This window comes from Sorex fumeus, unplaced genomic scaffold, assembly GCF_029834395.1.
Source record: "Sorex fumeus unplaced genomic scaffold, SorFum_2.1 ptg000035l, whole genome shotgun sequence".
Taxonomy (NCBI): Eukaryota; Metazoa; Chordata; class Mammalia; order Eulipotyphla; family Soricidae; genus Sorex; species Sorex fumeus.
In genome coordinates, this window is record NW_026606092.1 from 35,547,711 (window position 1) to 35,557,500 (window position 9,790).

Here is a 9,790-nt window from a genome sequence, read left to right on the forward strand (position 1 = left end):
CCTGATCAGAGTTTTGCAGACTTTATATGAATCAACAAATTAAAGCAACATAATTGTTTATTGAGCAGAGAAATTATTGTTTATTGGAATTTAATTCATGAACATCTGACCTTCATTTCCTTTCTCATAGTCAAGACTATACTAAGCATTAATCACAATGTATTGATTGGGTTAGTAACCTAAAGGATAAATAATCGATTCTAGAATTACTGAAGACCTTGGTACTCAAAGTAAAGTTCTTGGACCAATAACATGGTATCATCTGGGAGCTCTCTCTTAAAATGCAGTGACACTTAATATGTCCCATATCTGCTTATTCAGCATCCGTATTTTAACAAGACCCCGGAGCATTCAAATGCATGTTAAAGTATAAGAAGCTCTGTTTTAAGAAATAAAATTTGCAGAAAATGATGGTTTATGCAAATATGAGATGTGGGAAGTAATAAAATCTGAAGAGTTTTATTTCTTTTGAAAGATAAATGTATCGATCATTTAATGAAGTTGAGAGAGGTTAAATAATGGTCCAGGGTAGTATCAGGTTCATAAATGAGAGTAAAATCCAGTCTTTTTGTGATGAAACACTTAAAAGAAAGCTTAATAGCATAAGTTGAATTAGTTTGTTTTTGAAGTAGTCAGAGATTTTTAAATAGTTCTATTAACATTCAATGAAACAACGCATTTCAACTACTTACGATGAACCCTGGAACAAAGTATACATATACCAACTTTTCCTTTCATTTTGTCAGTTATTACTGTCATCATCTGTTTTTTTCAAATAATTATACTATTACAGGAGACTATATGAGTTTGAGAACAAAACTGTACTGACAAGGGTGTGGTGTGATTATACAGTCCATCTTAATTACTTTAAAAAAGAGAAAAGGAAAAGACAAAGCTGTCACTTTTAAAAAGCTCAGCAACAGAATTTACCACATCAGCACTTAGTGGATATGCTTGCAATTAAAGCTATGGTGTGGAATTCCTGATTACTCAGCTTTTGCAAATTGAAGGGATAATACATAGGACCGAAACGAAAATGGTTACTTTTCCAAAGATGTATAGGAACAAACATCTAATTTTCATGTTATGCTTGTTTAATTAGGTAATTTACTGTAACATATATTTATCATATGAGAGTATAGATGAGAGGAGGCTCTTTTTCGTTGCACATCCTTTATAAGTCTTAGTTTATACTGCACAAAGGGACTTGCTGGTTCTCACAGAATTGTGCTAGTGACAGAAATTCACAGAAAAAAGACAAAACATGGGTATACGATACACAGGAAAAACAGACAGATATAAATATATATATGTACACACATATATGTGTGTGTAGTAAATAAAATAAGATAAAATTTAGAAACATTTCTAATCCGTATAGGAGCAAGTTTATATTTCAGGAGCAAAAATATCTAAATTTTCCATTTAGGCATTGGAGTTTGCAGTACACGTGCCGAAGATGATCACATTTGTCACTTTACCTACATTCAGCAGTGAAAGTTCTTGTTCACAGTGATCATCTCCAGTTATCATTCTTATAGTGGTCCCTTCTCTATCCTAGCTGCCCTCCTTTGTCTCATCACTTGTGGCAAACTTTTAACCATGGATCATTATTCTTGGCCCTTGTGTCTACTGTCCTTTGGTACTAGACTCATGCTATGTGTTGTTATATCGCACAAATAGTCCAATCGTTCTATGTCTGTCCCTCTGTCTCTCATTTATTTCATTCAGCATAATACTCTCCATGTACATACATTTATAAGTAAATTTCATGACTTCATTTTTCATGGTGACTGCATAGTATTCCACTGCACAGATATACTGTAGTTTCTTTATCCAGTCATCTGTTCTTGGGTTCTCTGGCTGTTTCCTGATTCTTTCCAGACCTCTTTGAGACTATAAATAGAACTAAAAGTAGAAACATGTCAAAAACATTTTTGTTTCTTTATTTTGTGGCCACACACCATTGTGCTCAGGCTTATTCTCACAAGTCTCTTCTCAGGTATCACTCTGCTTAGGAATACAGACTGTTGTTTCAGAATTCAAACTGCACGCGAATGTTCATCTTGTCCTTTCTCTCCTGGATCCATAATAGATCAAGAAACTGGGTGTGGGGGCCAGAATGATAGTACAGCACATAGGATGTTTTGCTTGCACATGGCTGAGCCGGGTTCAACCCTGACATCCCCTATGGTCCCCAAGCACTGCCAGGAGTAATTCCTGAGTGCAGAGTCAACAGTGACCACTGAGCATCACTGGGTGTGACCCAAAAAACAAAAAAGAAAGAAACTGTGTGTGTGTATGTGTGAGAGAGAGACAGAGACAGAGACAGAGACAGAGACAGAGACAGAGACAGAGACAGAGAGAGACTTTAAGTTACTGGGGCTTTGAAACTGGGTCTGGAGATCAGACCCAGTTGTACATGGTCAGCTGGCAGACCAGGGGAATACAGAGTTTGTACTAGGACTAGGAGAGAAAACGACTTGCTCTAGAACTACTGGGAAGGAGAAACAGCTTCCCCTCAGAATCAGCGAAGTCCACACTGTGAAGGGTGTATTTCTGACTTAGCTCACAAATGTCATACTTTGTGAGCTTTAACAGCAATGACCTAGTGAACCAATCTTGTGCTTTGATCCAGTATACACCTTTGTGCATCAAAAAACGAATGACTGTTCCACAGGAAGTAAATAGTTTCTCAGATTGTTTGTAGAAAGCCAGTTTTACCACTCAAGAATTGCTGACAGTGAAATAGAAGACAGGAAGGACTTGCAATATTGACTTTGCCCATCTTTTGTTCCTTATTTTTATTAAGGCACTGTGTTTTACAAGATTATTCATAATTGAGTTTAAGCACACGATATGCCAACACCAATTGCACTTCTGTGTCAACTTTCTTGGTGTAGTCATTTCTGGTTCCCCCTGCACCCAGTCCTTCTTCCCAGATCTGCCTCCTTGACAGGCACATTTTAAAGTTTGGTTGTTGTAGTTGGATCTCCTGCTTTCTGTGTTGCTAACTCTCTGGTTTAGATATATAACTATACCACTCCTCTACCACCAATGTACCCAAGAACCTTGACCCCTGACCCTCATTACTCCCATCCACTTTTTGCTATCCCCTCATTTTTTTTCTTTATCTGTCCTTTTTATTTATATTCTGGGATCAAAGGCAATAGAACCCCCTTTAATACCTAGTATTCTCTCGTCCAGTTATTCTACACAGCACAGATAAGTGAGATCATCTCGTGTTTGTCCTTCTAGCTTGCTTCATTGAACACGGTATCCTCCATTTCCACTCAAAATGTTATGAATTGCATGATCTTGTAATTCTTTGTAGCTGCATAATATTCACATAAATGTATATTATATATACACATATACACTGATGAGTATATTATGAAGGTGTGGCATAGATATGTATATACACATATAATACAATTATCAGACGTTAGGCAACTAGGTTGATACTTTAGCAGTTCTTATTTTTCACTTGTGCTTCCAAACTTGAGTCATTCCTTTGAAACTCCTTGAACAACTTTTGGGACAAAGGCTTAAAAACTATAGATCACCTATTTCTGTATTTTGTACATGAAAATATCCCATACCCTCTCCCTTGGATATACTACCTATCTGCCTTCATTAAGAAAAGAAAATGCAGCTTATATGACTGAAGCTATGTAAGCTTAGATTCAAGAACAGTGAACATGGTAAGTGAGAAATAATAAAAAAAAAGAAAACAACAGTAAGTATTCAAGTAAAGGATAAAAATTGAACTTTTAAAAATATTCACATATTCATAAAGGGATGGTATATATGTATATCTTAATATATAACACATATATATTAGGATTTACTACAAATGTCCAGCTTTATCACTGCTACTATAAACTTTAAGGGAAAATTCTCTGACAAAAGGCTAGCATGACTTGCTATTTAAATATTAATTAAACCAATATTTTCAGGTTTCATCAATTAATGACACATAAACACGTCCTCCAGTTAACAAACATTAGTAGATATTTAGTTGGTACTTGTAATTAAAATTTGTTCTCAATTATGATTTTGTTATCTATATTATGGAAGAAGAGTTCTGGTTGTGATATAAAATTGTGAATTATGCTTCAGATGGGATTATATCTCACAGAGAATTAAAAGACGATTTTTGGTGAGGAGATAGTAGTGTTATGGGTAACGTTTTTGTGGTGCTCAGGACTTACTTTTAGTTCTCTGGTCAGGGATCACTCCTAGCTCTGCTTGGGGGACCGTATGTGGTACAAGAGATTGAAGTGGGATTGAATGCGTTCAAAACAGTTGTCTTTATCCCTCTACTATCTCTCTGGCTATGTAATTTTCTCGTAAGGTACATTAACAGCTATACAAAGTCTTTTAATGGGTGATCAAAAGAGAGATGGCTAAATAAATTATGCATTTGCATACCATACTCCTTTGCAGAGTTTTGTACAATTATATTAAGAAACCCCCAAATTTAATTTCAGAGTTGTCAGCTATATTAAACATCCTATGTTCCTAAAAAGAAAATAGACAAAATTATAGTACAAAAAAAATGTCAGTATTGCTGACCTTAATAAATTAACAAGTTTTTATCCTTAGAATATCCTGAAAGAGCATTGAAATCGCTCTTTTAAAATCTCAGGGCTAGGAAGAAGGAGACGGTTCTGGTGCCTGCTGGAGGAAATTGACGAACAACAGGATGATCGTGATCCTGATCGTGATTTTATCCTTAGATCTGTTTGTAAAACTGGCCTTCAGTCAGCATGTGAGAACTAGAATTTTAAGAGGGTTATTCCCTGGTGAATGACTCGCTAGCTCTGAGCTGATTATACACAGTGTGGTTCATGGTGAAAATTTTAGTAGAGTTTTGTAGGTAGATGATGTCTCTGTGACCAGCAAAACTCTCCAGGAACTTGATCTCTAATGAACTCTTTGCTAGAAAACGTTTCACACATATCATATCGCACTACTGGGGAAATTAAATGTGTCCTGTATCACTGCAGTGGGAAGGAAGCTTGTCCCTTCCTGGGCTTTAATCCACATCCTTCTCCCTTTGTAGCTTTTACTTTGCATTCCTTCACTTCAATAAATTATTGCTATGACTAGAGTCTTTGGAATCCTCTGAGGGAAACTAACACCGATGGCAACTTCTATTATTGTGCTTTGTTGCATTCACTTAAATAACAGTTATTAATCAATTGTCTACTCTAATTTCTGGCTACTGGGGATGCAATTGCGTTCAAAATAATGGGACAAAAATAAAAACTATAAGATATCACAACATTGCTGATACATGCTACACTTTAGTTATTTGGCCACAAGTTCATCCAAGTTGGTAAATAAAGATTTGTCTTATCTAAACTATTACTTCAGTGGATACAGGTTTAGTGGTAATTTTTTACTTCTGATATCATGCTAACTCCCTACTTCTTCCCATTTGCTGACAATTTATTATAACAAATGAAACATTTTCTGTATTGTTCCTTATTTATTCTCCAATTCTTCCCATAGGTATATTTTAACTCTGAAATGTTATTAGAAACCCAAATATTATATAGTATAGTTATTCCTTTTTCATTTTAATGTGTCTGCTCAGTTGGGCATCCTGCAGTAATATTTCAAAAACACTTAATAATTTTTTAATGTTTACACTACACTTAAACATTTGCTAGATTGTTACTTTTTGGCTTTATTTTTATCCTCAGCCAACACAAGCCTACTGACTTTTGAATTTTTCCAAAATAAAATAAATGACTAAAGAATGGCTTTTTCTCTGTAATTGCCTAATTTTAACATAACCCATTAGTTCATGACAGTGTCAAGCAGTTCTGTCCCTGAGCCACCATCAATCTATCACAGTTCTCAGGGAACCAGTTCTTCAAACACAGATATCTAGCCATAATATAATTTGAGGCAATATTAATAATTATTGGCAAAATTGCGCAAATTTTATAGAAATTAGAGGTTGATAGAAAACACTGTGTTTTAATCATTTTTGTTGCTCCCATATATATCTTTCCATCCAAACATAATTTTAGACTGAGAAGGCAAGTGACAATATTAAGAAGCAAGAAGACTTGGGAGGTGAAGTTCTAGGAAGGGAATTTCAACTTTCAATCTTCTATCAATATGATTTGGACACATTTTACACTCAAACTTTTGTGGAAAATAAGTCTTTGCCAATAAGTAGTTTTTTTCTCTTGCTCTTATAGTTAATCCCCAAACAAAAGCTTATAATTTGGAGGACTGCCTCTGTTATTTTCAAGAACTTCATGTTGTTAAATGAAAAGTGACATGCATAAATTTTAGAATAGAAATGATCAACCAATGATCTACTGGGCTACCTTTACAAATATGTTTTCAATTGTAAAAAAAGGTTTATATTATTTTACTGGTGTTATTAAACCATTTTGGTCTCCTAATGGTAACATTTATTAATGATATATGTCAATGTATCATAGAATAATTTTTTAAGTGCAGTAAGTGCATTGATCTGTACAACTGCTAATAAGCTTGATAGTAGTCATTAATATTTTTGTTCCCAAGGTCTTTCTAGAACTGTCACTGTTATTGTCACTCCCGTTGTTCATCGATTTGCTCAAGCAGGGCCAGTAACATTTTGAGACTAGTTGTTACTGTGTTTTGGCATATCAAATACGTCACGGTAGCTTGCCAGGCTTTGCTGTGCCGGCAAGATACTCTTGGTAGCTTGCCTAGCTCTCTGAGAGGGGCAGTGGAATTGAAGGCAGAGGAATCGAACTCGGGTTGGCCTGGCTGGCTGTGTGCAAGGCAAATGCCCTACCCGCTCTGATATCTCTCCAGTCCCTTTCTACAACAATTTATTTTATTTCATATTATTTTGGTGATTGTCACCAAATACTTTGCTCAGTGGCTTTGCCCAGAGCTTAGATCTCAGGGATCACTCCTTGTAGTGCATGGTGGGGGGCACGAGATGCCAGAGATCAAACCCAGGCCCCCTGCATGTGAAGCATGAAGTCAGCCCATTGAATTATTTCTCCCTCCATGTTATATTATTTTTATGTATTATTTGATTTTATCTTTAACCCGTGTACTCCTGAACAGAAACACTTTAAATTTGTTTTTGCAACTTGGTTCAATATTTTATATAGAGTTAATAAAGTTGATTCATAATTATTAAATTATAAACATTTATTCTCTGAGATAAATATTCAGATTTCTAAGTTAACCATTAAGAACATGGTAGGGAATTGCATTCTCTGATTTGAAGTCATTTTTTCCCGGTATTAAATCACAGCCTTATTACAAGTGTATAAGTATACCATTATCATTACTTTGCCTGTTACACACATTGCATATGTCTATCAAAATATGAGTATTTTTATTCTTAAATTTTCCCACAAGAAAAGTATTTTGACTATCATGATCTTCATAAATATGTCTCTATTCTTTGTGCAAGTTCTGTATTTTCTTATGACTCTTTATAATCTAGTGGTTAGGACAACCTATCTTGATTTGGAATGCATTATCCCGCTGAAGGTGACATGTTTTTCTATGGTAAACATATAACATTTGTTAGGTAATTCATGAACCAGAATCCCTCAGAGATCTTTCTAAAACTTGACTCAGAGCTATAGAGATGTCAGAAAAGACCAAGGCTAGCTGGTTTAATCATAAAATTATATCTTAAGCTTTATATAGCTAAACAATCCATGTATCTAAAACCATAACAGAATGAGGAACAAAAAGCAAGTACTATTTGCCTATTTTTTCACATATACATATATATTTTGTTGTTGTTGTTTTGTTTGTCAATTCAGCATGCCAACAAGCAAACAAAACCAACAATATAGTTTTGAGGGTTTTTTTTTTTTTTAGCTTTTATAGCTAATGTAGCTCCGGTGACCAATCAGCCACCATCATTTTCTTTATTGTCTAGAAATCAGAGAGTTATTTCAAAATCTATATTTTTCTTCTCTCAAAATGATGTCCTTCAAACACAGATCTTGGTTTTTGGTTATTCCAAATTATTTTGTATGGAAGGAAGGGTATTTTCAAGAACACAGGGGGTTGAGCTTTGAATTTTGGTGTCACATATCAGTTCTATTATGTACTACCTTGGTAATGGGGGGCAAATTATAAAACCATAGAACCACAATTGCATTTTTAACATGACAGTCATTACTGGTTATTGTCAGAACAATTTTTCTGTGCTAGAAAGTAAACGAGTATCCAGTGAAAATAAACTTATAAAGAATTGTTAGCTATCCAAGTGATATAAGAATCACCCTGAATGAGCTTTCAAAGACCAATGCTAGAGGAATTTGAGTGAAATAAAAATACGCTGCCAAAATTATCATCTGTAATACAAATATACATGAGTCCTAACAAACAAATATTTTAGTAAATAAATAAACTGAACAGTAGTAACAAGTACTCTTTAGTCGACTAGTCTGAACACTAGTGTAGGCAGACATGGTAGACACGGATTCCTCCAGGAAGAGGACTGTAATACTCAAAATTCACTTTTTCTAGAGTAGGAACTATATTTATGTGCAAGAAATATAGATAAAAGGAGTGCTTTATAGTGGCAAAACTAGAAAGCTAGTACTTGTGACCAATTTGATCAGGATTAACATCTCCAGTACAAATTATGATGATATCAATACTCTGATAGGATATGAAAACAAGAATTCAATTTTCATATATTCTATCCCAAAATTCTATAACTAAAATTCTATAACTATCCCAGAATTCTATAATTCTATCACTTAACTTCCCGTTAGTCGTCAATTTGCTCGAGCGGGCACCAGTAACGTCTCCATTTGTCCCTGTCGCGTGCTAGTGTAGCCCAATGGCATCTGTTCGCTCCGGGAACATGAAGGGCCTCAAAACCGATTGTTCATGATCTTGAAGAAGAAGTCTGACCATCTGGTAGGTGGGCGGACACGTGGTCTTTTGACATCCCGTGGAATCCAGTCGGTAACAGCTCTAGTCCAGCGGTCGTCTTTAAATCTCATTACGTGACCAGCCCATCTGATTTTGGACACCTTGGCAAATGAGACAGCGTCCCTGATTCTTGATCATCGACGGATGTCAGAACTCCGGATTCGTTCTCTCATTTGAGTGAAACGTGATATTCCAAGCATAGCTCTTTCTATTCTTCTTTGGGAGACCTGAATAGCGTTCTCATCTTGTTTGCGTAGGGCCCAGGTCTCTGAGGCATATGTTAATGCAGGAAGAACAGTGGAATCAAAGAGATGTGCCTGGAGCCACAGGTTCTTCATCCTCTTAGCTATTTCTTCGATGTTCTTGAAGGCGTTCCAAGCCGCTCTCTTCCTCCTGCGCAGCTCGGGTGCCAGGTCATTTGTCATGTTGACCTCTCGACCTAGGTACACATAGCTGTTGCATTCGGAGATGGTCGTTCCGTTGAGAGTGAATGGGGCATCAGGAACGAGGCTGTTTCTCATAAACATTGTCTTCGTAAGAGTCAGCTGTAGTCCTACCTTTCCACACTCACGGTCAAAGTCGGCCAGCATTTGTGCCGCTTGGCTGATGTTTGGTGTTATTAAAACAATGTCATCAGCAAAGCGGAGGTGGTGTAGTTGCCAACCATCTATCTTCACTCCCATTCCTTCCCATTCCAGTCGTCGCATGATAACTAAAACTTAGGCATGAGAAAAATATCAGACAGACAGAAGGTAGTTGCTGCCAGCAGGTCAACCTGTACCCACGAGGTGAGTACATCAGCAGCTTGATGGTGACTCCAGGCTTCCTGATACCCAAGAATTGCTGCTATGCC